Raw genomic sequence first — 27418 nt, 5'->3', positions numbered from 1 at the left:
AATGAACGAATGAATGAATTCCAGGAGAAGGATGGAGAGAACTCCTCACAGGAGAACTGGAATCCAGAGGTCACGATGTGAAGCCGGTGACAGAAAAGAAGCAGAGGCATTTGGACTCTGAGGGCATTTTTTTTTTACCAGAGTGTGCACGTGTGTGTGTGTGTGTCCGGGCATGTGCACATTCATGTGGGAGGCCAGGGCCAGGGCACCCGTATGTGAGGGGGCTTTCAGTGTGCATCCAGGAATGAGCAGGGCCTCCATCCCTCAAGTCCAACTCACATTCCACAACTGGCGCCGTGAAACAGCCGGAAACTAGGGCATGTCTGGTGGGGCTCTGCCAGCCACGATAAAGGTTTCTGACCAAGGATCACCTAATGCAGCTCTCCTCGTGGGCAGGCTTCTGCAGGAATCCTGAAAAGAGCTGGCTCACGTGGGTGGCAAAGGCCGTGGTGTCTACCACGGCAACTTCCGGCTAGTCCCGGGGGTTACAGCCCAGCGTTGGCACTGTGCTGTGGCCAGTTTGGCCATAGAGGAACCCCGTGCAGGATGGAGACTGTACCTGATTCGATTCGTTCTCGCCTGTCTCACCGTCAAACCCCGGCCCACATTCTCCCCCTGGCCTGGAATGCCCTCCCTCCACATATCCACCAAACTAGCTCTCTTCCTCCCTTCAAAGCCCTACTGAGAGCTCACCTCCTCCAGGAGGCCTTCCCAGACTGAGCCCCGTTTTTCCTCTCCTTCTCCCCATCCCCCCTGCCCTACCTCCTTCCCCTCCCCACAGCACCTGTATATATGTTTGTATGGATTTATTACTCTACTTATTTTACTTGTACATGTTTACTATTCTATTTATTTTGTTAATGATGTGCATCTAGCTTTATTTCTGTTTATTCTGATGACTTGACACCTGTCCACATATTTTGTGTTGTTGTCTGTCTCCCCCTTCTAGACTGTGAGCCCGTTGTTGGGTAGGGACTGTCTCTACACGTTGCCAACTTGTACTTCCCAAGCGCTCAGTACAGTGTTCTGCACACAGTAAGCGCTCAATAAATACGATTGAATGAATGAATGAATGATTATCATCTTGTATCTACCCTAGTGCTTAGGACGGTACTTGGCCCATAGGAAGCACTTAATTTCCACCATTATTGAATAAAGTTCTTGCATGCAGGTCTCAAAATGCTGGCCCCTGCCCTCGAAATCCCTGTTTTCCCTCTGGGTCCCAGAAAAAACCTGACCGGTGAGAACAAGAGAGGAAAGTGACACTAGAATTTGAGTGTAAGCTCTTGGAGTATCTTGTGCTCCTTTTGCGCTTTCCAAGTAATAATAATAATGATGGCATTTATTAAGCACTTACTATGTGCAAAGCACTGTTCTAAGTGCTGGGGAGGTTACAAGGCAATCAGGTTGTCCCACAGGGGGCTCACAGTCTTCATCCCCACTTTACAGATGAGGTAACTGAGGCCCAGAGAAGTGAAGTGATTTGCCCAAAGTCACACAGCTGACAATTGGTGGAGCTGGGATTTGAACCCATGACTTCTGACTCCAAAGCCTGTGCTCTTTCCACTGAGCCATGCTGCTTCTCTCTCAATATATATAGTATAGTATACTATATAGTATAGTATATATGCACTGTACTATATACTTACACTATGTATATATATACATAGTGTAAGTATATAGTACAGTGCATATATACTATACTATATATATATACACTATATATGTATATATATACATATACAGTGCATATATACTATACTATATATATATACTATATATATGTATATATATACATAGTGTAAGTATACAGTATAGTGCGTTGCACTCAGTGGGTGATCAACAGATGCATTTGCAGCTACTACTGCTACCACTACTACTACCATTACTATTACTACTAGCACTATAATCAATTTCTCTATGCAGGTTCATGGTCCAGAAAACCTCATGACCGGTCTGACATCCATCCATCCAACTCCGTCATCGGGATCATCATCACCTAGCACCGCGTCAGGGTACCCCCGTGGGGCTACACGCCTGGTGTCCGAGAGCCGGTGAGAGTAAATGTGTGGTTTTCACATACCGGCCCGTAGACACTTTGTCCGCAGAGCAGTATGGGGTGGGAGGTCCCCACTTCATCCGCCGAAGGCCTGAGCTTAAGGAGGGAAAGGGACGGGATGAGACCTGGTGATTTGGATGGGGAATAGGCGAATGGGCCAGTGGATAGCCTTAGATCCTGTCTGTGTGAGTCCCCCGTGAGGGTCAGAGCTGACCTGGCCAACTAGCCTCTGCAGAGGGCAGGAGGAGACCCCGGTCCCACTCACGGCCCAGGCTTACTCCCCAGCCCCGTTGGAAATGCGACAAGACCAAGAGGAAAAGGGAGGATCGGGCTGGCGTGGCAGAAGAGAAGGTCCAGCGTGGACCACTGGGCGCCAAAACTCCCGGTTACATTTAGCCAGAAGCTATGCCGCCCCCCTCATTTCATTCATTCATTCAATCGTATTTATTGAGCGCTTACTGTGTGCACAGCACCGTACTAAACGCTTGGGAAGTACAAGTCGGCAACATATAGAGATGGTCCCTACCCAACAACGGGCTCACAGGCTAAAAGAGGGAGACAGACAACAAAACAAAACATGTAGACAGGTGTCAAGGTCGTCAGAACAAATAGAATTAAAGCTATATGCACATCATTAACAAAATAAATAGAACAGCAAATATGTACAAGTAAAATAAATACACAAATCACCCCCCCTTTCTGGTCCCCAACCACTACTCCTTTCGTCTGTGGACCTTAACTACTCCGTTTCCTCCTCCAACAGGTGGATTTTGACAGTATCTTTGACAGATGGGGAAACTGAGGCCTGGAGAGATGCGATTTGCCCTGAACGAGGCAGCCTTCTGCAGCAGACAAGGACTGAGCTCTGCAGGCTCCTGGGCCCGAACTCTACGCATGAGACCACAAGGTCTCTGCCAGATGAATCATCTTGGGTTTTTTTCTTCTTTCAGCTAAGTGGGCTCTGGCCCTGGGTGCTATCCAGCGGCAGGGAAACGGCTGGTTCCCCAGCTACGCTCCGAGGCAGAGGGGAAAAAGTGAATCCCTCTTCCTGACCTGGTCAGGCTCCACAGCGTGCTATGTGGTTTGGGGGGAACTGGAGACAGAGGGAGTCTAGTTGCTGGAAGGGACAGCAGCCAGGGAAGGGACTGGGAGAGCAGGAGAGGGAAGAGTCGCTCAGAACTTGTCCGCCCTTCCCCCTTGAGGAGCTGATCCAAACAGAAACTCCTTAGCTTTAAAGCACCCAGTCAGCTCACCCCATCCTCCCTCACTTTACTGATCGCCTACTACAGCCCAGCCCGCACACTCTGCAATTAGCATCAGCTTCTCTCTGGGCCCCCAACTCGTTTATCACACCGCCAATCCCTTTCCCCCATCCTCCCCATAGCCTGGAACTCCCTCTCCCTTGCTGACAGACAGCCACTCTCTCCACCTTCAAAGCATTGTTAAGGTCACATCTCCTCCAAGAGGCCTTCCCGGATTAAGCCCCCTTTCCCGGCTCATTTTCCCTTCTGCATCCTCTGTGCACTTGGATCTGTGACCCTTGGACATTTGATAGTCACCCCATCCCCAAACTCCACAACTCCACAGCACTTCTGTACGTACTTTTTAAATATATATTATAAATTGCTTCTTCATTCATATTAATGTCTGTCTCCTCCTCTAAACTGTAAGCTTGTTATGGGCGGGGAACATGTCTGCTAATTCTGTTGTCTTGTACTCTCCCCAGTGCTTAGTTCAGTGCTCTGCACAGAGTCAAGCACTCCATAAACAGCACTGATTGATTGATTGATTGATAGGACCCAATCCGGCCCCCCAAATGGCCACAGAGGGAGGCATGTGATGAAACTCTCAGAGGAAGACCAAAGTCAGTGGGCAGACAGGCCCTGCACCTCTGCAGTTTTGCAGCCATTCACATTTATTGAGCGCTTACTGAGGGTCAGTTACGGGAGAGCTGACGGAGCCCAAGTGATGAGCCATCCCCCCTCCTCCGGGCCCTCTCCTCTCCCTCAGGTGTTATGTGGAAGCTCTGCTGAGCCATAAAAGATTTCATGGTGGTGAAGGGAAAGCAGTAGACGCTGAGTCACCAGAGCCCATTCACTCGTTCATTCATTTGTTCATTCATCTCAACTGATCCCTTCACTCAAGATGCTGCTGCATCTGCTCCGTTTCTCTTTGTTCCCCTTTCCTTCCGCCTTGCCCTGCTCTGCTCATTTCTCTAACCCCCCATCCCTCTCGCCCTTTATCCATCATAATGAAGCACTCTCATCCTTTCTTCCTCCTCTTTGCCTGAAACAAGACCCACCCTCTTTGTCGCTCTCTCTCTAATATCCCCACCTGGGGAGAGAGAGAGAGAGAGAGAGAGAGAGAGAGAGAGAGAGAGCTAATGCAAGAGCAAAGAAAATTGGGAGGGAGAAGGGTAAAAAGTGCTAAAGAGAAGGAGAGGAAGTGGGGGAGAGCGAGGGAGAGAGAGAGAGAGAGACAGAGCATGGAGAGGGGTCTCCTTACATCATGCATGTACAGAAAACTGGTGAAGGTCAGAGTTCATCCCCAAGTTGCTCTTTCCTTTGTCCTTCCTCCTCACCACGCTCCCGGCATCCCAACCCTCTCTGGAAGCACAGGAAGAGAGAAAGAGAGACAGCAGGCTGAGAGAAGCGATCCTGGGAAGATCATCAGCATTTTCCTCCCAAGGAGCTCAGACCACGGGGTCACAGAATGAAGTGGTATGGTTCCTAGACTTCAACCCCCACCCAACCCACAGCACTCACGCACCTATCTGTAATTTATTTATTTATATTAATATCTGTCTCCCCTTCTATATTGAAAGTTCATTGCGTGCAGGGAATGTGTCTGTTTATTGTTATATCGTACTTTCCCAAGCGCTTAGTACAGTGCTCTGCACACAGGAAGGGCTCAATAATATGACTGACTCACTAGTATTATTACTATTATTAGTACTACTGCTACTACTACAGTAGCCTTTAGTAGAACAGTACTCACATTTCAACTGGCAGTTCTTGGAAACGGACTTCAGTCTATACTGACACAGGCAAATTCAAGGTCAAACCCACTGTGACCCTTTTGATTCTTTCCTCTGTCCCACAGTAACTCTAGAACCCACTCTTAAACCCACCTCTCCCCCAGGAAAAGTAGCTTCCACCCCTTTGGACAGCCGGCTCTGGAGCTTCGGGCCCTCTTTCTCCCCTGGCACCGCCTGCAGCTGCTAATGCCACTCTCTGTTAAATAAAACCCATCAGGGCTGGGGCTGGCAATGAATACCAAATCACCCTGAAGGGAAGTCAGAAGCCCAGAGAAAGGTCCGTGTCCCTCTCACCGTATACACCGTATGTAAGTATACAAGTAAAACTTGTATACAAGTAATGTATACACGGTATACAAGAAGCAGCGTGGCTCAGTGGAATGAGCCCGGGCTTTGGAGTCAGAGGTCATGGGTCACTTAATAATAATGGCATTTGTTAAGTGCTTACTATGTGCAAAGCACTGTTCTAAGCGCTGGGGGGATACAAGGTGATCAGGTTGTCCCGCGTAGGGCTCACAGTCATCATCCCCATTCTACAGATGAGGTAACTGAGGCTCTGAGAAGTTAGGTGACTTGCCCAAGGTCACACAGCAGACATGTGGTGGAGCTGGGATTCGAACCCATGACCTCTGACTCCAAAGCCCGGGCTCTTTCCACTGAGCCACGCTGCTTCTCTAAGCACACTTGTCAGCTGTGTGACTTTGGGCAAGTCACTTAACTTCTCTGTGCCTCAGTTACCTCATCTGTAAAATGGGGATGAAGACCATGAGCCCCACGCGGAACAACCTGATCACCTTGTAACCTCCCCAGTGCTTAGAACAGTGCTTTGCATATAGCAATTACTTAATAAATGCCATTATTATTATTATTACTTTTCTGGTTGCCTTGGCAGAGGCATTAGGGTCCAGAATCACTCCATCCCTGCTAAATCTGGACATTCAAGGACTTTATTATTTATCCCACTGTTCCAAGGCCCCAAGGTTTCTCTAATTTAAATCGTTTATGGTATTTATTCATTTTTAATTAATAATTAATGAACATTAATTAACTTTCTATATGGTATTAGGCACTGAACTAAGCACTGGGGAAGATGCAGGCTAATTAGGTTGGACAGAGCTATGTTCCACGTGGGGCTTGTAGTGTTGGTCTCCATTTTACAGAAGAAGTTACTGAGGCACAGAGAAGTGAAGTGATTTGCCTAAGGTAACACAGCAGGGTAACAACAAGGATGATCTCTCTAGTTTCGTAGCGCCCAGAGTTGCAGAACAGATATAATCGCTCATTCCCTGGATAAGTCAAGAGTTCTGGGGAAAGGACAGCAGCTTTATCATCATGTGACTGCAAAGAGAGGACATGTTGGCAAGGAAAAATGTGGGAGGAAAGGGGTTGTGTTGAAGGTGCAGCCCTTTTCAGGAGGATAGAAACTAGTCAAATGGAAGGCAGAGGCTGCAGCATTAGGGCTGGAGGAAGGGGGAGAAGGAGGAGGGGGGAAGGAGGAGGAGGAGGAGGAGGTGGCGGCAACAGAGAAGACTCCCTATGCACACAGGTGTTGTCTCTGCCCAGTCTCCGCGGCGTTCTCGCACTGCAACGTGGATGGATTGAGAATGGAACTTGCAAGGTTTCTATGGCAACAGTACATGGGTGAGTTGCCTTTGAAGATGGCAGGGGGTTGGGGGGATGCTGGAAGAGAAGAAGAAGGGATGCAAAAGAGAAGTAAGCTCTCCTGGAAAGTAAAGGAAGCAGGAGCCTGGTCAGAGCCCTCCCTGGCCCCATTCCCACAAGAAGGGAGGGGGGCGGAGGTACATGTTCCTCCCTCCCAAGTGCACATTCTACCACAAACCCTTCTTGAGAGCTCTTGTGTGGGCCTAGACACCCTCTGATGCAGTGACAGGTTGTGGCTGAGCAGGGCTCAGCCTGACTGACCTCCTGCATCACCCCAAAAGCACTTACCCAGTCCCACGAGCCTTCAAATCCGCCCCCCTCCCGGCTCTGCCACTGGCTCACTGTCAGATCTCAGGCAAGTCATTTCTTCAGAGCAGGGCTCAATTTCCCTTCTGGGAAATGGTTCAAACTATAGTAGCTGTTGGTGACCTCACCGGACATGGAAAGTGATTATGGGGGCCCAGAAAGTACCCAGCCCCACATGAGAGCCCCAGGTGGGACTGGAAAGCTGAGATCCTGGCTCTGCAACTTGTGTGCTGTGTGACCTAGGGCAAGTCTCTTCACTTATTTGTGCCTCAGTTACTTCATCTGTAAAACAGGGATTGAGACTGTGAGCCCGATGTATGAAAAAGACCGTGTCCAACCCGATTTGTTTGTATCCACCCCAGCTCTTGGTATCCACCCCGGTGCCTGGCACACAGTAGCACTTAACAAATAATGTTATTATTATTATTATTATTGTCCCTGCTTAGATAGGCCTGAGGGCAGTCTATCTGGGGGGTAGAGAGGAGCCCTACAAAATACCATCCCCAAAAGAAAAGCAGGTCAAGATCCCCCTGCTGAGACTACAAACCAGCTGTCCACAACCACTCAAGGTTCAAGGTTCGAGGGGACCACCGACTTCAATAGTCTGCCCACCTGGTGGCTGCAGCGTGACCCCGATTAGTGGCTATCATCTGTCCCCCACTGGACAGACGCCGGCATCCATGGCTTCACTTATTGACTTGGCTTAGTACGACTTCCACTGCAGGCCATGACGTGCCCGGGCTCTAAACTAAGTTCCTTTTTAGCTCATCGGAGTCAGAAGGAGTCTCTGCTGCCCAATTCTCCTAAAGGGGTGGTTCAGAAAGGTCCCGTCTTCGGGGGCTCCCTACCCACTGCCCCAAGGAGATGGAGATTAACACCTCCTAGAACGGTGTGTCTGGCCCAGAGCCAGTTGGGAGCAGTTGTGGGGCTTTGCCATCACTTAACTGGGTAAGGGAGATGAAATCAAGGGCGGATGTTGCTGACCACTGAGGTGGGCCTTTCCGCCAAAACAAGCATGGCTTTGACTTCGATCCACCTCTCCGGCCCTTCCTACGAGGGCCTAAACAGAGCTTCTGTGGAGAGCTTCAGGACACAACTATAAAGCACTGTTTCATGCCTGATCTCCCTTGGGCCCCTTCAGGTTCCCTCAGCATGTGGCCCCTTCCCCAGAGTTTCCTTGTTAAGGTGGAGTCCCGCCTCTTGGCTGCTTCTGCCATGAAAACAACAAAAAAGGTGAAGCTCAAGATGAGGAACGATGATTCCGGAAAGTCATCGCTCCTCGCCAGCCCCACCCTGTCCCCCTCTGTTTTGTCACCTCGTTCAGCGGTGCCCCTGAATCCCAGAGAGTGCTGCTTTTATTATTTCTTCTTTATTTTTATCAAAGGATATTTTTGTCAAAATTGTTTCTCCCTTGGGACTACTTCTCCTGCCTCGGAGCAGTTTCCTCTCGTTTCCATGGTGACAGCAGCTGGTTCACATGGGAGGTTGTCATAGCAACTGGGCTGGTGCCTCCACCTCCCCCCCCACCCCCCCCAAGTCCCTCTCATCGCCTCAGACTGTTCACCCTCCTCCCCACCTCTATTTTCTACTTCACACTAAAGGAGGTGCGGTACTGCACCAGGGGAACCACGTGGAGAGAGAGAGAGAGAAAGAGGGGAGAGAGAGAAAGAGAGAGAGAGAGACCTGAACACAGTCTACCTGCAGCTCAGCCACTGGCTGGCTGAGGGATCTGAGGTAAATCATTTCCCCTCTCTGTTTTCCAGTCTGGAACCCAGGGAGGCTAATTCCTTTCCTCTCCCTACCTCCTAGGGGTTGAGTCTATCAACCGCCCTGGACTTCTCTGTGAAAGCTGTTAAAAAAATATAAGGTATCATAAGAGGATGATTACCATTGCCGCTTTCAGAGCAGTGTACCAGGGTTGGGTGGAACCCAACCTCCTTCTCTCCCACAGAGAGGGATTGCCAATATGAAGGTCAAAGCACAACCAAAGCCAAACCTAAGCCCCTCTTCAGATGGAATGGAGCATCTTCCCCAAAAGAACAGATTTGGGGAGGGAGCAAAGGGAGGCAGAAGATAGCTCCTTCTCTAGACTGTAAGTTCACTGTGTGCAGGGAACGTGTTTACTGACTCCTTTGCATTGTACTCTCCCAAGTCTTTAGTACAGTGCTCTGCACACAGTAAATGCTCAGTAAATGCTGATGATGATAATGAGGAGGATGATTGCGATGATGGAGAGTGAAGGTCTGGTGGGGAATGGGCAATGGACAAGGATCCCCTCTTCCAAATAAAGAGAAAGGTTGTGTTCAGCTCCACCTGACAACTGTCGAGGCTGCAGACTTTGGGAAAGGGGATGGGATTACAGAGGACAGGGGGGAAAGAAAGACACAAGGAGGAAAGCTGGGAAGATGGGAAGCACAATAATAATAATCATCATCATTTTTTGTGCCAGGCTCTGTTCTAAGTGCTCTGGTAGATACAAAATAATCAAATTGGACACAACCCATGTCCCACATGGGGCTCACGGTCTTAATCCTCGTTTTACAGCTGAGGGGACTGAGGCACAGAGAAGTGAAGTGATTTGCCCAAGGTCTCACAGCAAACAAATGGGGGAACTGGGATTAGAACTCACAGACTTCCGATTCCCAGGCCCATTCTCCTTCCACTAGGCCAAGCTTACCTGAGAAATAATAGGTTGACTACAATAGCAGCATTTCATTTGAAAGCATCACGTCCACTGAGTAATAATAACTGTCGTAATTGTTAAGTGCTTCCCAGGGGCCAAGCACTGTACTAAGCGCTGGGGTAGTAACAAGACGATCGGGTTGGCCACAGTCCAACCTGAATGTGCCAAGTAGAGCCCCTTGGAGAAGAAACCACTCTACCCTCTAAGTTTCCGAGTCCTCTCAAATCATTCTTGATTAGAGCAGGTGGGGCATAGGCTTGAGGCATTCGACCTGGCTTAGGGTTAAAAGAGAGAAATTGATTTTTCTTTCCTTCAAGTCACCCAAATTGCACATTCAGACTTCCAATCATCCGTACCCCCAAAATGGGATTTAATAGTACTGCCTAGTATGGGGCCAGGCATAAAAGGAGGCTAAATAAATGTACGCTAATGAGGACATGAGATCCTGGAAGACTTCTGCCTTAAAAGACTATTTCTCCCTGCCCTAGCCTGTCCCCCCAACTCTTGTCTGCCTTCCCCAAGGCCAAGAAATGATTCATCACCTCTCTGAACACTCCCCAGTCGATCCCAGTTATCTCCTTCCGACCAAAGAGAAGCAGAAGCAAATAAAGAGGAGCTTTATTTCAGAACAGAAACCCTCAGGGTTTGGGAAATGCCAGGACAGAGATTCTCCATTTCAAGCCCAGGGCTGCCAGGCTTCCTGGATAAAAGAGGCTGAATCACCCCAGAGCCATCCCCCTGTTCAGTTCCCTTGGCCAAGATGTGGTATATTGTACTCTCCCAAGTGATTAGTACAGTGCTCTGTACACAGTAAGTGCTCAGTAACTACAGTTGACTGAATGAACGAATTCATGGCCTTGAGAAGACACCGACTGTAAAATGGTTATGGGCAGGGAATGTGCTAATCCTGTTGTATTGTACTCTCCAAGTGCTTAGTACAGTGCTCTGCATATAGTTGCTCAGTCCCCAGAGTCCAGCCAGTCTGGCAGCAGAGAAGGTGAGCAACAGAGAACAAGTTTCGGGGTACTTTGGGATGTTAATTATGCATCTCACCCCCTCTTACCTCACCTCCCTTCTCTCCTTCTATAGCTCAGCCCGCACCCTCCACTCCTCTGTAGCTAACCTCCTCACTGGGCCTCATCCTCGCCTGTCCCATCGTCGACCCCCTGCCCACGTCCTTCCCCTGGCCTGGAATGCCCTCCCTCCGCACATCGGCCAAGCTAGCTCTCTTCCTCTCTTCAAAGCCCTACTGAAAGCCTCCCCCTTCTAGACTGTGAGCCCGTTGTTGGGTAAGGGACCGTCTCCTTATGTTGCCAACTTGTACTTCCCAAACGCTTAGTACAGTGCTCTGCTCACAGTAAGCTCTCAATAAATACGACTGAATGAATGAATGAATATCCCTAAACCAATCAGGAAGCTGCCCCATCGGCCTCCTGCATCGCCTCCAAAAAGCCAGTCTGGTGCTCTCAAGGCAAATCTTGCTGAATTAGGACCTAAAAACATAAATGTCAATCCCCTTTTCACTTAACTATAATTGAAGCTGAGGTCACCAATGCCATCCTCTGATTATTTATTCCAAACTGCTGAGCAGTTCACCTGGTATAGACGGGATGTTTGTCTCATCCGTTATTAAGACCATCTATTCTCCGTCTCCCCAGCACGATCTGCGACTTGCTATTCCCCCTTCAAATCATTCTTGTGGTTCTCTGTATCTACGTGCAACTAACTACCGCTGTTGATTGTATGACTGTCTGCTTCGTCTCATTTATTAAACTGAAAGCACCGAGCCGGCAAGAACTGGGTCTGTTCTTTAGCCGGTACCCCAAGTGTCTTGTACTGGGCTAGGCATCACGTGGGGGCTCAGAAATAGCATAAACTCTGATTCCACAGCAGCTGATCAGCTGCTGCTCTGGATATACCAAGGCGAACAGCTGGGCGGTACCTGGAGCTTCTGTTGGCATCTCCTGCAGGCCTGCAGTTCTGCAGGAGCTAGGACCCTGGCACCGCCTCCTTACCCCCAGGTCTTGCTACTTATGTGACAGTTGGAGCGGTACGAGAGCCACAGGCTTAACTGCTGCCCGTAGGATGTTTCTTCCCGAGATTCCACGCAGTGCCCACTTGGCAAAGGCCCTGTGGGGGCTTGGTTTGGAGCCCATGCCCTTCCTCACTAATCTCACGGGCTGAGAGTACCGGAGTCTGGAGGGGGGGCAGAGCAGGACCCTCTTCAGGCAGGAAGCCAGAGAGCCAGCCACCTCAGGTGCGCTTTCGAGGGGACAGTAGCGGGATGGTAGCCAGGCCGTGGTGGCTGGGAATTTGAACACACCTAGTCTCCCTCTGCTCCGGCTCCTGCTGTGAGTGCCAGGGCTCCAAAGTGGTGCTTGTGCTATGAGGGACCTTAGGAGGGGACACAGTGGCTCTGGAGCAAGGGGAGGAAGCAGGAGTCCCCTCAGAGAAACACTCTAGGTTGGGGGGAATTGCACAGACCAGGGCAGGTATCCCTCTGATGCAATTTCCCCACCTTCAGCCCAGGAGCAGAATGGGGCGAATTCTTTCCCCTTAACTGCCCATTGATTCCTTCATTCATTTTAGAGTCCGCTCCCTCGATGTCTTCTTGGAGACTCTCTCTGGACTCCCTGGCTCGGTCTGCCTTCTCCCAAGCATGTAGTGTAGTGTTCTGCACACGGTAAATGCTCAGTAAATATGATTGACTGACTGACTGACTCTTTCTCTTTACCTTCCATCCAGTTAGCCCATTTCAGCTAGTTCCTTTTGAATCTCCCTCTTGGCTAACCAATCAGTCAGTAGTGTTTATAAAGTGCTTACTCTGTGCAGAGCACTGCAGAAAGCCCTTGGGAGGCTATGATATAGAGACTCTTTGACTAGGGCAAAAGCCTTTTCCTCTGCAGCTCCTGCTTGCTCACTGCTTTCCTGCAGTTCTAAGCCTCTTTAAATGTCCTTTGAGTTTTCAAAGTCTCAGCTCCTTGCTTGAGCTTCTTAAGACCACTCTCTCCCCAGACTGTTATTTGCCTATGTCATTTTCTTTTTTAAATCCTCCACACAGTTTGGGGCTACCATTTGTACCAGAGGTGTTTCAAAATCGAATTGTGTTGAGCTGGGCACCCAAGGGGATGTCCTACCCAGCGAGACTCTTCTAGCTGGGGTGGTTGTATGTGGTAAACAAGATCACCTGAGGGGACTTGGTACTCGAGCTGGAGCTCAGGGATCTGGCAACACCAGCTCCATTACCCTGGTGTGCTTCCACATGTTGGCAAGAGAACAGAAACCCCCCTGGTTGTCCCATTGCTGAGGGCAGAAGAGAACCTCCACTGGGATATATCTAGCTGCGAGGGTACCTTGAAGGAAGAACTCCAGCGCTTAGAACAGTGCTTTGCATACAGTAAGCGCTTAACAAATACCGTCATCATTATTTTTACCAGAAGGAAGAATCGCTGTCCAGAAAGCCAGTGGGCCCCTTCCTGAAGACCAAGCTTCACAGATAATCCAGAACAAAGGAAGTTAGAACAGCCCATTCCCCGGGGACCTGGGAGGTTCGGAAATGGAAAGTTGAACGGAGCAAAACGGCTGCAGTCAGAGCTTCCCTCTGCGAGAGAAAGCACAGGACTGAATCTGAACTCAAATTTAAGGCCCAGAACCCAGTCTCGACCTCCAGCTCTTCCCTGGTCCCCCAAGGTGCTGATATCAGTGGATGGGAGAGGGCCAAGGGATCTGGCGGAATAATGAGCTAAAGAAGGGTCTGGCTCCATAGGGAGGCCTGACTGCTAGGCCTCTCTGAAAGGAGCCTCTCTGAGAAGGCTAACAGTCCAACATCTTCCAGCCCTGATTACCCAACCTGGCCTTAAAATAAGGAGGCTTGGGGAACTCAGCGGAGAAAATTCAACACTTAGGGCATTCCCACCGCATTCCATTCAAAGGCTGAGGGATGCTATAGAGGTGGGACCAAAGCGGGAGGTCAAGAGCCAGCCCTGATACCCTAATGGCCCACCAAGTGATCTTTTAGAGGTCAGAAATTGGGTCTCACTGCCCACCGCTTTGTGGCAACCACAAAGCCTCTCTTCTCCCACAGAAGTGCCCTGGCGGGGGTGAGTCACTCCAACAAGCTGTTCTTCATGGCTTTAGGCACTGGCTCTTGGCACATGGGTGATGTCCCCGCTCATTCAGGGTGGCGTGGTGCAAAGAGCTCTGGTCGAGGAGCAGGAGGAGCTGGGTTCTAGTCCCTGCTCTGCCACTGGCCTGCCTTGTGACTTGGGCAAGTTGCTAACCTCCCTAGGCCTCCTTTCCTCCCCTGCCTTAGTCCTGCCACACAGGGATGATGTGGGGGACGAAAATGAACTGAGTATGATGAAAGTACTCTGGGAATGAAAATGCCATATAAGATCGAGGTATTTTAAGTGGGCCTCTCTGGGTCTTTTGTGGACGGATAGCTGAATGGGTGGGACAGACCAAACGCATGTTGGTTCTGCATGAAAGGAGCTGTGCTTTCATCTCTCCACAGAGAGGAACTGAGGCTAAGCTTAAATGCTTCGGCATCAGTGTGTTTCCAGCCCAGACTCTGCTCCTCCCCACCTCTCTCTGAAAGACCCAGATTCCTTTCCTTTTTCTGTCTCCTCCTCCTCTTCTTAACCACACTTTCCTGTGCTCCTTCTCCCAGCCCAGACTCTGTTTTCCCTTGCTTCCCTAGGATGGCCTCTCTCTCTCTCCCTCCCTCTCCACTTTCCCCCTCTGGCCCAATCCTCGCTCCCCACCCCATCCTTTCAGAGTGATGGATGAAATCTCTCACTGTCCTGATACAGCAATGGAGAGAGAGAGTTTTTGGGTAAGGTATGCTCTCCCTCACTGGACCCTGGGAAACTCTTAGTCCCTAGGATGTGAGAGCTATCAGATCCTCTGCTCTGGAACCTAAATAACAGGGATGGGCTAAGCAGTTGGGAGGGAAACGTACTGATGGTCCAATATCCCCTCTACCCCCGAGACCCGAGAAGCTGTGGTAAGGCACACCCAAGTCAGAAACAGAGATTACAGCCAGACAATAGTGCTTGGCTTAAGGGTAATTCAGTCAAGGGATGGGTGGATGAAGAGAGGGGGGTAGACGGATGCAGGGAGAGAGACGGTGAACCCCGAGCACACAGCTCTCATCTCCCGCTCCTCCTTCCTCCCCACATCCCGGTCCCCAGTCTCCCCTTGATTTCGTATTCAGGAGCCGTAAATGGCTGCCATGAGACAGTAACTATTTTCTTGCTGTACAGGGCTCCTCTCTGCATTATTCATGCGCTTCTCCCTCCTTTCTGGTTCCACACACTGATCTCACTCACTATGCAGGGAGAAAACATTAAAAGGACCCTGTAAAATAGCTCTCCTCTCTCCTCTCTCCTGCTTTTGTCATTCTCTATCCTCTTTCTCTTGTTCTCTCCTGGAACCCCAAAGGGCGGAACTTCGGTTGGTGGAGACAGGGATCCTTCAACACCCGCCCCCCAAGTCTCCACCTGGAAAATTCCCTCTTAATTCTCAATGACTGATCCTCACATGCACCAGGCCCTGTCTATCCCAGGGCTAAGCGGCCCCAGTCCCCGGGGACCAAGGAGATATTGTTCCTAGAAGGATTGTCTCCAGGGCTGTGTCATGCTTAGTGTTAAGTGACTCGACTGACTGGAGCGTCACTTTCCTGCAGTTGCTGATGTGCCTGGTTTCCTTTCACCTTGTTATTTCTAATGATTTCCTCCGAAGAAGGATCTGAAAACACAGCCAGCGTGACTAGTGCATAATAGCTTGAGCTGCTTTAGTGCTCTCTTCCTTAAATGGCTCTCCCCCTCCCCTTCTCTGACTCCCTTTGCTGAGTTTCTTTCCTGCAAAAAGACCACCAGGTCAGGTGTGTTTTCTCATGCTCATAGGTCATGTGATTATTATCTGGCCTCTCCCAGTCATCCATGGATCTGCCGGGATGGAAAGGTCTCCCCTCGGGCAAGGCTTGAAGAGTGCTAAAGGACATTAGGGCTGACCACACAGGACAGGAGGTTTGTCGAGTCATTCCCAGGTAGTGCAGACCCTGGCCGCTCCCGAGCCTGACTCCAATCCCCTGCTACCACAAGACTAAATGTTTAGGCTCCATTTTATTGGTCTCTGGGCCTCAACTCCTACTGCTCTTCCCTGCAGCTGGAGTCGGTCAGTCAATCATATTTACTGAGCGCTTACGGTGTGCAGAGCACTGTATTAAGCGCTTGGAAGAGTACAGTATAACAATAAACTGATGGATTCCCCACCCATAACCAGCTGGAGCACAGGAAATACCCTGCCCCTGCCCTTGTCAGTCTCTGGAAAGGCATTACCCAGATTCCTTTGGGTGGTCTGCCTTGGCTATCCCTACATCCTGGCTTAGCATCTGAACAAAGGCCCGGCCTGGGAGATTTGGGAGGAAAAGAGTTGGGAGAGGCAGGAGGGGAGGAACAAGGGTTCCCGATGACTGGGAGGAAATTCTAAAGATTAATGCAGGTTAGCCTGGAGTTCTGGGAAGCTTGGGAAGACGACGGTCTGCCCCACCTCCTTCCTGCTGTAATCTGGGTATCCAGTGCAGCCCTTGCTGGGGATGCAGGCTGTGCTCACTGTCCCTGGGGAACCAGGCTGCTAGTCAGAAGGATTGGTATCCAGGCAACCAGCTTCCCTGGCTTCAGATAAGCAGAAACAGCTGTGAGATTTTGAGGCAAAGAAGAAACCAATGAAAAGGCAGAGGGAGAGAGCCATGTTATTTTGAGCTGGTTATTTTTCCACCTCCTCCTATTGGTCTGACACAGAGCCCAGTGGCTGTTCCCTAGCTCGTCAGCATCCCAGTCGGGGGGGGGAGAAAGGGGGAAGCTCTACAGAGCAGCCCCATGGCATGATGTTTATGGAAGGGAGGGGGGAAAGCAGCGAGCTGTAGATCCTCTGTTTTTGAGAAGTGGTCCCTGGAGCCTCTGGGGACACTTGAGCTTTGAAGGTTGGGCTGTCAAGGCTCTCCGTCCCCCATGCCTCACTTCCCTAAGACAGTAATGGCTGATGTGGCCTCAGCATCCTCGGCCCATGTTTTCTCTTTGCTTCTGTGGGTCTGGGGGGATTTCTTTTCACCTTACGTGACCCTGGCTCCGTTATGGCCAGAAGCCCTCCGGAGAGTCCCTCCCATTCAGAACACTGGCAGACTCATTTATGGGACTAATTCTGCAGGCACATGCCCTTCCTGAGGTAGTTACCTCCTTTCCATTGCCCAGAGGCATTCATCTCTCCCTGGGAAACAACTTAATAATAATGATAATATTTGTTAAGCGTTTACTATATGCGCCAATCACTGAACTAAGTGCTGGGGGAGATATGGTAATCAGGTCAGACCCAATCTATGTCCCTAACTAGAAGGAAGAACAGAGAAGCAGTGTGGCCTAGAGGATAGAGCCCGGACCTGGGAGACAGAAGGATCTAGGTTCTAATCCCGGCCCCACCACTTATCTGCGTGTGACCTTGGGCAAGTCATTTAACTTCTCCGTGCCTCCTTTATAAAAGGGGGAGTAAGACTGCGAGCCCCATGTGGGACATGGACCGTGTCCAACCTGATCAGCTTGCATTTAGTACAGTGCCTGGCACGTAGTAAGTACTTAACAAATATCATAAAAAAGAGAGAGAATGGGTGTTGAATTCCTATTTTATAGTTGGGAAAATGGAGGCACTGAGAAGTTAAGTGACTTGCCCAAGTTCACACTGCAGGCAAGGGTCAGAGCCAGGATTAAGATCCAAGTCCTCTGACTCCTTCGCCCACGTTCTTTCTACTAGACCACCCTCTTCTTACAAAGCACCTGTCCTCTCTGCCCCCATTCCCTGTCACACAGCCACCTCACTGCAACAGCAACAACTGGTCAACCCCTTTCAACCAGCTCCTTAGTGCCATTTCAAATCACAGTATCTAATGGAAAGGGGCAAAGGAAGCCGTCCTTACTGACAGAACTGGCAGGACAGAACTGAGCCAGCCCATCCCTGTTTCTCCATTGCCCTGTCCACTCCCCATCATCAGCATCTGGGCTCCACAGGGCACAGAAGGCATTTCCGTGTGCAGGACCAATTCCTCTCTCATCTCTCGGCAATGAGGTCCACCTCCCTGGTCCCCGCCTCCTGGAGAGTTTGGTCTCATGAAAAGAACGTGAGGCTGGGAGTCAGAAGACCGGGGTTTCTTGTCCCAGCTCTGTCACTGTGTGAGCTGGGACGAGTCACTTAAACCCTCTATACTTCAGTTCCTCAGCTGTAAACAGGGAAAATTACCTGTTCTCCCCCCCCCCCCCACCCCCAACCTTAGATTATAAGCCCCAAGTCCGTTCTGGTGATCTTGTAGACACTCTGGCACTCAGGACAGTACTTGGCACCGAGTAAACACTTAATAAAGGCCACTAGGAGAAAAATGGGATTGAGCACATCTCCACGAGGTTTTCCCTGACTAAGCCCTCCTTTCCTCTTCTCCCACTCCCTTCTGCATCACCCCGACTTGTTCCCTTTATTCATTCCCCCTCCCAGCCTCCTAGCACTTATGTACATATCTGTAATTTATTTATTTATATTAAGACCATAAGCTCTTTGTGGGCAGGGAATGTGCCTGCTTATTGTTGCTCTGTACTCTGCCAACTGCTTAGTACAGTGCTCTACACACAGTAAGTGCTCAATAAATATGAATGAATGAATGAAAGAATGAATGAAAATATAAGATCGATGCATTCTTGTTCCCTGTATGATTGAAACCCAGAGAAACCCTGGCCCCTTGGAAGTCTAGGTATTCTTCTGCTACTGGCCCTCCAGGAGGCCCTTCAATTGCCCCGAAATGCCCAATTTAGCTCAAATGCCGGCACGGAGGTGACGGATACGGCTCCCGCCAGGCGCCCAGCCTTGGCTCCCTGAGAACTGTGGGTACTGAGTGAAACAACTGGGAAATGGCATTCGGGGGGGGGCTTTAATTGCTTTCCTTTCACAACCGGCTCTGCCTGTGGGATAGGTCTGCCTTCTCTGAAGAGCATCTCCCGGCCTCATGTCGGCTCTTCTCCCCACACACGCTAGGCGTTGCAGACCCCGGAAAGCTGCTCTCTTCCTTCCCGGCGTTGCCCACAGCCAGGCTCGGCATGTTAAGAGAAGATAAATAAACCTGGGGAGGAGCATTCCTGAGCTAAAAATAACAGCAGGTCAGCTGGGAACGAACCCAAGCCTCTCTGCCTCCCCCTCCATCCCTCTGGCCCCACCTCTCCCCTCCCGCTAGGCACACAGCTGGTGCTGCAGTCATGGAGAGAACAAACAGGCCTGGATGGATCCCTGCTGCTCCCCCGACTGCCTCCCTCCCTCCTTCCTCCCTCCCTTCTAGCAAGTTAGGACAGATGAAAGTAGGGGTGGGGCCCAGTTTCCAACCCCAGGCCAGAGGAAAAGGGAAATCAGAGTGTCAGCTTCAACCAGAGCATCAGCTCCTATCCTGTTGCCCTGCCCCCAACCCTGGCTAATCTGAGGCCTAGCTGTTCTCAGTAGGGTGGAAACTGCTCCAGCTGTCCCAGGGGCCTGGGCAAGGTGATTGTCCTCAGGCTAGGCATCACCCAGTGCTTAGAACAGTTCTTGGCACATAGTAAGTGCTTAACAAATACCAACATTATTATTATTATTATTAATCAGAGGGACAAAGGGGTACTAGATTTTTCCCCAAGTGGAAGCTGGCTAGCGAGAAGATTCTTCAGCTACAGGCACCCTGATTCCGACTTCTCCCAGCTGATCGACCAGAGGGAAGTTGGGGAGCAGAGTGGCCTAGTGGATAGAGCACGGTCCTGGGTGTCAGAGGGCCCTGGTTTCCAGCCCTGGCTTCATCGCTTGTTCGTGACGGGATGGTGGTCGAATCACTTAACTTCTCTGGACCTCAGTTACCTCCTCTGTAAAATGGGGATGAGTTGTGAGCCCTCTATGAGACACAGATTGTGGCAAACCTGATTGCCTTGTATCTACACCACCATTTAGTACAGTGCCCGACGCATCGTAAGCGCTTAACAAATACCATTAGGGAAAAAAAGAAAAAGAGCAAGAGGTTGGATGAGTGATGAGTGAGGCAGTAGAGCTAGGGCTTTCCTCCTCCTTCTCCCCTACTTAGGGGTCAATCAGGGAAGACAGGAAGAGTCAGAGAGTGAACAAGGAGGGGGGCGGTAGCAATGGCTACCGAAATGCTACTAGTCAGCCTGCTCTCCTATTTGTGAAAATGCTGGGAAGAGCCCCGGAAAGAGATCAGTGCTCTTTGCAGAGCGACTTTTTCTGAGACCTCCTCCTTTCCAGCACTGCCTGCCTTTGGAGCCTGTCTAGCTGGCAACAGCAGCTACAGCTAACTACTCCTGGGGACCCTGGGTTGTCATCGGGGAGTTTGCAGGATACAATGTTAAGTGCCTCATTGGTGACCACCTTGCCTCCTACCCCTCCAGGAGGTGGGGGGCTGGAATAGATGGGTAGGTGAGGTTTTCTTCACTGGGAAAGGAGTTATTTCATGAAGACCTGAGCCAGAAGAAGAGCAGAAACCCAAGGGCCTGGGGAAGCTGGAGACCTGAGGGCTAAGACATGGGCTAGGGGTTACTAACCTGATTTTTTTTTAAATGGTATTTGTTAAGCACTTACTATTTGCCAGGCACTGTACTGAGTGCTGGGGTAGATCTAAGCTAATAGGGTTGGACACAACCCATGTCCCACATGGGGCTCACAGTCTTAATTTTCATTTTTCAAAAGGTAACTGAGGCTTAGACTTGTCCAAGTTCCACACATCAGACCAATGGCAGAGCTGGGATTATGAACCCAGGTCTTTCTGACTCCCGAGCTGGTGTTCCGAGCCTGGACAGCCTGCTCCTAGCCCAGGACTTGCAGGAGTAGGAGGCTCTGAGGTTGTTTACTCTGGAGAAGAGAGGGCTTAGAGGTGACTTAATAACTGTCTTCAAGTATATAAAAGGATTTTATTCGATGTATGAGGACCAGCTGAATTCCATTTCTGCCAAGGGCCAGCCATGAGGAAAGGAGTTTCAAATGCCAGCAGGAGGGGAATTAGATTTGGCAGAGCCCTGCTTGAAGTGTGGGGTGGGATGGACTAGATAACCCCTTTAAAGTCTTTTCCCAGCCCTAGGATCCTCTAAGAGAGAACCTTTCTGATGAGGTCCAGGAATGGGGGACCGAGGGGCATTGTAGAGTCTCCTTGTCCATACCAGAAGGACTTCCCCCTCCACCCCAACCCTGGATGGGGACTTTAAAGGCAGTCCTCCTTAGAGATAGAGGTAGTTTTGAATTCCAGAGACTGACTAGCTTTCATAAATCCTGAAACACATGGAGAAAAGGATGGTAAGGCAGAAAAGTACATGTCTGGATTAAGTGATGCACCATTTAGATACCATATATCACACAGAAAGATTTATGTGCAGGAAACTAGGCTAGCTCGGAGGGATTTCAATGAATATTTTATGTCATCTGTCTGCTACTCAGATAAATAATATTATAGGAAGAGATATTTTTTAGCATAGCGGAGGGAACAGGAAATCCACCCATAAACAATCCGAGAGAATTCTTGCACCGTGACAAAAAAAAAAAAAAAATAGCAAGAATCAAGATGAGGCCAATCCAGAGTCAGTACCAAAATGAGAAAAGATCTAAACCCACCCTCACATTATTGCAGTATTTCGCGTGTATGTGTGTATAAAACGGTGCGGCACATACATAAATGTTTGTTTGAAGAATTTCTGAGGAAGTGTTTGTGTGTATGGGTCTTTGCGAATCATGTGTGGAGGTGTGTGTATGTGTTGCCATGAGTTGCCCTGCTTCTGTCCATGATTGTGGGTGCGGGGTGGGTGAGGCTTAGAGGAACAAGGGTTGAAACCCCAGCAAGTAAGACCAGTCCAGATTCTTTCCTCCCTGCAGAGCTGTGAACAATACAGCGGAAAGGGTTGTGCTGTCGGCAGGCAAGAAGGAACAGGGAATGCAGTCAGCTGCTGGCGTCGCTATGGCAACAGCCAGCAGCAACCAAGCTGGGTCTGGCCTTTTCACTTGGCTCTTTGAACTGCTTTCCTCACCGCTCCCCCCGAAATCCGCTGTCCCATACACCCGGGGGAAGCCAAGCCTTCCCAGCCCCCTGCTCCACCTCCATCCCTTCTCCCTGCCCGAAGCTGATCCCTTCCCCCTCCCCTCACTTTCCATTGCAGGGGACTGGCACAGTGACAATCCAAGACAGGCAGGTAGCTTTCCGAAATGGAGCTGGAGCGGAGGTGGAGCCTGGCACTCGGTCGAGCGGGCGAGGAGAGACTAGGGATCCGGGGAGCCTTCCTCCTTGGCTGTGACCCAGTTTGGGGGATGGAAACTATGGATCAAGCCAGTCGCTGTTCCGAAGGGCTCTAATGGGTTTCAAATTAGCAAAGAAAGATCCAGCTAGGGAGGCCATTCATCCGCCTTGAAGCTGATCTGTCCCTTTTCGGGGACTGCAAGAGGAGGTCGGCAGCCGGTAGTTCATTCATTCAATCGTATTTATTGAGCGATTACTGTGTGCAGAGCACTGTACTAATCACTTGGGTAGTTCTGCTTTCAAAACTGGGCCTCCCTCTGCCGCAGCTCCTGCCGCCAAGGTCCTCAGTTCGGGAGAGGTGTCCTGCTCTCAGGCACGAGAGAAGGAAGTGCAAAATTTCTGGGCTAAGTTGAAGGGACAGGGGTCCCCTCAGAGAAACACTCTTGGGGCAGGGGGACTCAAATGGGCTTCGGCAAAATGGAGTGAATGACATCACTGTGTTACACTATGGTCCCATTGTAGCACATGACGTATAGTAAGGAATCTGGCCTGTTAAAGGAAGCCAGGGGACTTCGCTTCTAATTCCGACTCTGCCGCTTGTCTGCCGTGTGACTGTGAGCAATCCCTTCACTTCTCTGCGCTTCAGTTTCCTTGTCTGTAAAATGGGGGTTCAATTCCTCTGCTCCGTTCTCTTTAGACTGTGGGACGCTGTCTGGGGGACAGTGACCGAACCCAACCTGATAATACTGGATCTGCCCTAGTGCTTATTACCCAGCTGTGTGACTTTGGGCAAGTCACTTAACTTCTCTGCGCCTCAGTTACCTCATCTGTAAAAATGGGGATTAAGACTGTGAGCGCCCAGTGGGACAACCTGGTCACCTTGTAACCTCCCCAGAGCTTAGAACAGTGCTTTGCACATAGTAAGTGCTTAGCAAATGCCATCATCATCATCAACCTGATAATCCTGGATCTGCCCTAGTTATTATTACGGTGCTCGATGCGGAGTAAGTGCTTAACAAATGCCACAGTTATTATTACATCATACGCATCTGCACATCCAGTATCCACATGGGGTATCAGTGGCCCCGTTTGTCTCAGCCCAGGTCCTCCTATATATTCCCTCTCCCCACCTGGCCACCCCAGTTACCACAGACCGGTTCATCTTTGAGGCAGAATTGCCCTCCAATATCCAAAGTAGGCGTCCTGAGGGCAACGAGGTGGGGAACCAGTGGGAAGGCAGGATGGCCTAGTGGCAACGGCCTCAATTTGGGTCACGATGGAGTCTCCCACTGACATCGAAAGATAAGCCCCCATCCTGAGACTTCAAGAATTAGAATCTGGCTGAAGGAATCGATGATCATACCAGCAGTTTGCGCAGTGTCACTCATACGCTCTCTCCCCTGCCAGTAATAGTCCCTCCGGGGAGCTGAGTGCAAGCAGAAGACCTACATTCTAACTCCATCTCTGCCCTTAGCCTGCTGTGGGATTTCAGGCAAGTCACCTAAGTTGCTCGTGCCTCAGTTTCCTCTTGTGTCCAAAGGGGATGAAAATCCTTACCTCACAGGGATGATGGGAAGATCAGGTGAAGTATTTGCTAGGAAAGCACCGATTAGAGACAGGTAAACTCAGTGCCGAAGGACAAAATCATCATCAATTGACATTTCCCACTTCCCCGCCCCCAACCACCACCATCACCACCATCGCTACCCGCCCTGGATGCCTCGCTCTGGACCACCTGAGTTGTAGCTATTGCGAGGGAGGCTTAATGAATTAAGATGGCCTGGGAGAGCAGTGTTTCTAGTTTGATTCCAGTCGAGGTAAAGAGCTTCTGAGCCCACCATGGACCAGAGTCCATAAATTCTCTCTTCTGTTCACCCTTCTCCCCTCCACACGGATCCTGTGATGCCGGGGATCCAGCCGTCTCAGGATAGATTAGTTCTGAATGGTGTCTGTGGCACAGGGAAGATTTGTTAAGGGCCTTGGATGCGCTCACCAGGTGTGGCGGAGGGCAGGGCCAACCTGACTGGTGGCTCAAGCTAATAGTTGGGTGAAGGGTGAGGGGGTAAACTGCCCCAGTAAGAAAGATCATGCGTGAATGGGTTTGGAAGCTCAGCCTGATTTCTTTTTCCAATTGAGAGGTGAGTTTCCCAGCAGAAGCTCAGCGGCGCCCGTGGAGGTAATGGCAAGTGGGCCAGTTGGCCTCCTGCCCAGAAGCAAAATGAAGTGAGTCAGTTCCCTGGGGTGGGGTGGGGGAGACGAGGGAGAATTAGGCCTTCTACGCCCACGGCTGGAGAGCCGCCATCCTCTCTGAATAGTACTGCCCATGCCCGGCTGGCACCCTTTAGAGAAGTGAACGAGGAGCTCCACCCCACTCCGGTAACAGGAACTCCCGCCCAAGCAGGAAGCCACGCCTGGGAACTATCCAAGGAAACTGGCAGCAAAGGTGTGTGGGTGGAGAGGCGTGCTCCTTGCCCACCTGGGAGAGAGAACTGCAGCAAAGCTGAGGTGGGCCAGGCCCATTTGGAGAAACAAGCAGTAAGCTTGTTGTGGGCGGGCAAAGTGTGCACCAGTTCTGTCGTATTGTACTCTCCCAAGCTCTATGTACAGTGCTCTGCACATAGGAAGCACTCAATAAATGCAATTGATTGTAGATGTGGTTCTTTGAGAGAGTTGGAAGAGGAGAGAGCCAAAATTCAGGTTCCTCCGCTGGAGCAGCTGTTCTTCCAGGCTAGCCTCAAGTCAGCCTTGCTCACCACAACCGGGCCCGGGCTAGACGTTGTCCATACTGGCTGGCTAATGCTGTGCCTTGCTTCTCAACCACGCCGTTCTCCATACCTCCCCCAAATCTCCGTTGGACAGAGGGGAGCTCTCTGGGCTTCTGCCACCTGAGGTGGTCCCTTCCCTGGCTGAATCTGAATCAGCCTGCCCTGCTTCCTTCCCAAATTGAGTAAAGATCGCCCCGTTTGCCCAGATGGGGAAGAGAGGGGAGATCCAGGAGAGTGAAACAAAGGAGCATTTCAGCTGTGGTTCTGGTAGTGGAATCATCAAATCATTTTTCCCCTGTGGCTCCCAAGGATTATTCCTCTTCAAAGGAACTCAGTGTGGTGTAGACCAGGATAAGGAGGAAGGCCCTGGGTGGCCAGATTGCATGTGAGTCACCTGAATGTGCTTCTTCCTCTGAATGCTGGCTGTCTTGCCCCTTTGGGCCGTGAGCCTGGGTAACACCACGTCAGAACGAGTTCACACAGGCCCTTTCCTTCCTCAGAGTTGCCCCCGGGCACTCTCCCTGTGCAGCTGAGGAGAAGCCGCGGGAGTGTCCGGGAACTAACACCTAAACCTGGGAATCAGGAATCTCTAGTCCTTTCAACTCCAACATTCTAACTTCAAACCAGAAAGAACAATTCCAATCCATTTAACCCCACTACATTCCTCAAAGAGCGGCGAGCCTAAATATCTGCAAAGGATGAGCCTAAATATGTGTAAAGCGGTTAGAACTCCAAGGAAGAAGACTCCGAGGAGGAGGAAAGACAAAGGGAAGGATGGCCGAACTGGTGGACAGTTTCCTCACAGGTCATTTGTGTGTAAGAGGCACCCTGTAGGTGCCATACAGGGAACTTCCTTCAGCCATTTCCATGCGCACATCAGGCATCCAGGAGGCTTCTCGCTCCTGCTTCCGACCTCCGCCTGAGAGGTGACAGGAAATGAAAAGGAGCGAAAGTATAAAACCCAGGTGATGTGGCGGGGAGTGCTGGGGACAGAAGCTAGAGATAATATGACCACCACTCTCCCTCCAGGGAAAGAGCAAGGAGCCACTGGCCCAGGGACAGGAAGGACGAGCTCCCTCTGGTACACTAGCTCCTTTCTCTTGGGTTTCACTTTCCCCTGTTGGCTCGGGTGATGCTGCCACAGGTAAAACAGCCATGGCCCATGGCTATCGGTCACCCAAGGCTCCTGGAAGAGTAGAAGTCGTGCAGTTGGGGAAGTCAGGCTCAAGGGCTGACGGTACATCTCACTTGGGCTTAGGTGCAACTGCCACAGGGGAAATGAGGTGTGAGAGGGGTGAAGCTACTGAGGTTAAAAGGTTGAGTATAAAAGTCTCGATCCTCATTTGTAGCCTCTGAGAAACAGAGGCTCTCTCTCAACCTCCCTGCCTCCTCTTGCTTCCAAGCTAGTGCCCCGATTCCTCTCCTTCCCCATTGCGTTTGGCAGACCAGAGGGGAGAGAAGCGACACTAACCTTCCAGAAGCAGGTACACCTGAACTAAGAATGAGACCCCGCACAGTTCCCTTTATCTCCCCTCAAATGCTTCGGGGAAGAGACAATTCTTCTCCCCACTCTGCCCTGGACCTGCCTTCTCTGGTCAGAATTTGGGTCCAGGCTCAGGGCCAACAGACCCAAGCGGCGCTGGCTAAAGACTGGGCTCAGGTCCTCCAGCTCAGTTTTTCTGCCCTCTGTTCTTTTACTGTCACAACCCTGAAGAAGCTCGCCCTTTCCCTCTCGTACTGGCCCAGCCTGCTCTGCCAGACCCGGCCACCGATACCATGCATTTCAGCCTGGCCCTGTTTGCCCAGTGCACCACTCCCAGTGGCTAGAGCCTGCCGGCCTCTTCGGCAGGAAGCCGGGGACTGCTGAGTGACCTTGGGAATGCCAATTCCATGTGTTTGCAAAGTCAATGCAAGTCATTTCCTTCCCTCTGGTCCCTCCCCCCTTGTCAGGCATGCAAGGCGGCTAGCGAGTGAGCAGAGGCTCACGCGGGCACTCACACACGGCGCACTATGAATGCTAATTGCCAGGAACTGGGGCCCCAGCCATCCTGTTGACTTAATTTGTCAGATGCTGCTGACTCAGCATTCTGGGGGAATGGTTTTTCCCGCAGCCTGGAGTGTGAGGGGGAGGTAAAATGGCGTATGTGTGGTGCGTGTGTGCATGTGTGTTTGTGTGCGTGTGCGTGTGTGTGTGTGTGAAAAGCAGCAGTGGGGAGCGGGGGCTGTTTCACGGCTGAGGTGAGGTAAGGCAGCCACTGACCACCTTCGAGAGTACTGGACACCCCTTTGTTGACCCCACACTCAATACCAGACAGGAGGTCGACTGACTGAAAACCGGACAGTCCGGTATCCAAACGGATGCATGCCCCTTCTAGCCAAGCGGGGGGATGGAAGGAGCTGAGAACAGAGAGTGAGGCCTCAATCGAGAAATGGGCTTTGAGTGGCTTTCATGACAGCAGCAGGAGAGGCAAGTGCTGACCTGAATTTTAGGCACTGCAGGGAAGGATGAGAGGAGCGAGACCAGAACAGCTCGGCTATCTGGAACAAGCTCCTCCGCCAGTGGCCTGGATGGCTTTCTGATCCCAGGCCTCAGTCCCTGGGATTCGGTCAACCCCGGCTC

General features: G+C 50.8%; 1 long non-coding RNA gene across 2 annotated transcripts in view; it reads left to right on the top strand.

The window, feature by feature from the left end:
- Positions 1 to 3455, top strand: part of LOC119929655 — a 37771-nt gene extending 34316 nt beyond the window's left edge. For both annotated transcript variants that reach the window (XR_005451577.1, XR_005451579.1), the window contains exons 2-3: positions 1927 to 2054; positions 2823 to 3455. This is a non-coding gene — a long non-coding RNA (uncharacterized LOC119929655). The remainder of the gene's footprint in view (positions 1 to 1926; positions 2055 to 2822) is intronic.
- Positions 3456 to 27418: the final 23963 nt, after the last annotated feature.

This window comes from Tachyglossus aculeatus, chromosome 1 (genome assembly GCF_015852505.1).
Source record: "Tachyglossus aculeatus isolate mTacAcu1 chromosome 1, mTacAcu1.pri, whole genome shotgun sequence".
Lineage (NCBI taxonomy): Eukaryota > Metazoa > Chordata > Mammalia > Monotremata > Tachyglossidae > Tachyglossus > Tachyglossus aculeatus.
Note: the sequence above shows the minus strand (reverse complement) of the source record. Positions and strands in the feature narration are given on the sequence as shown.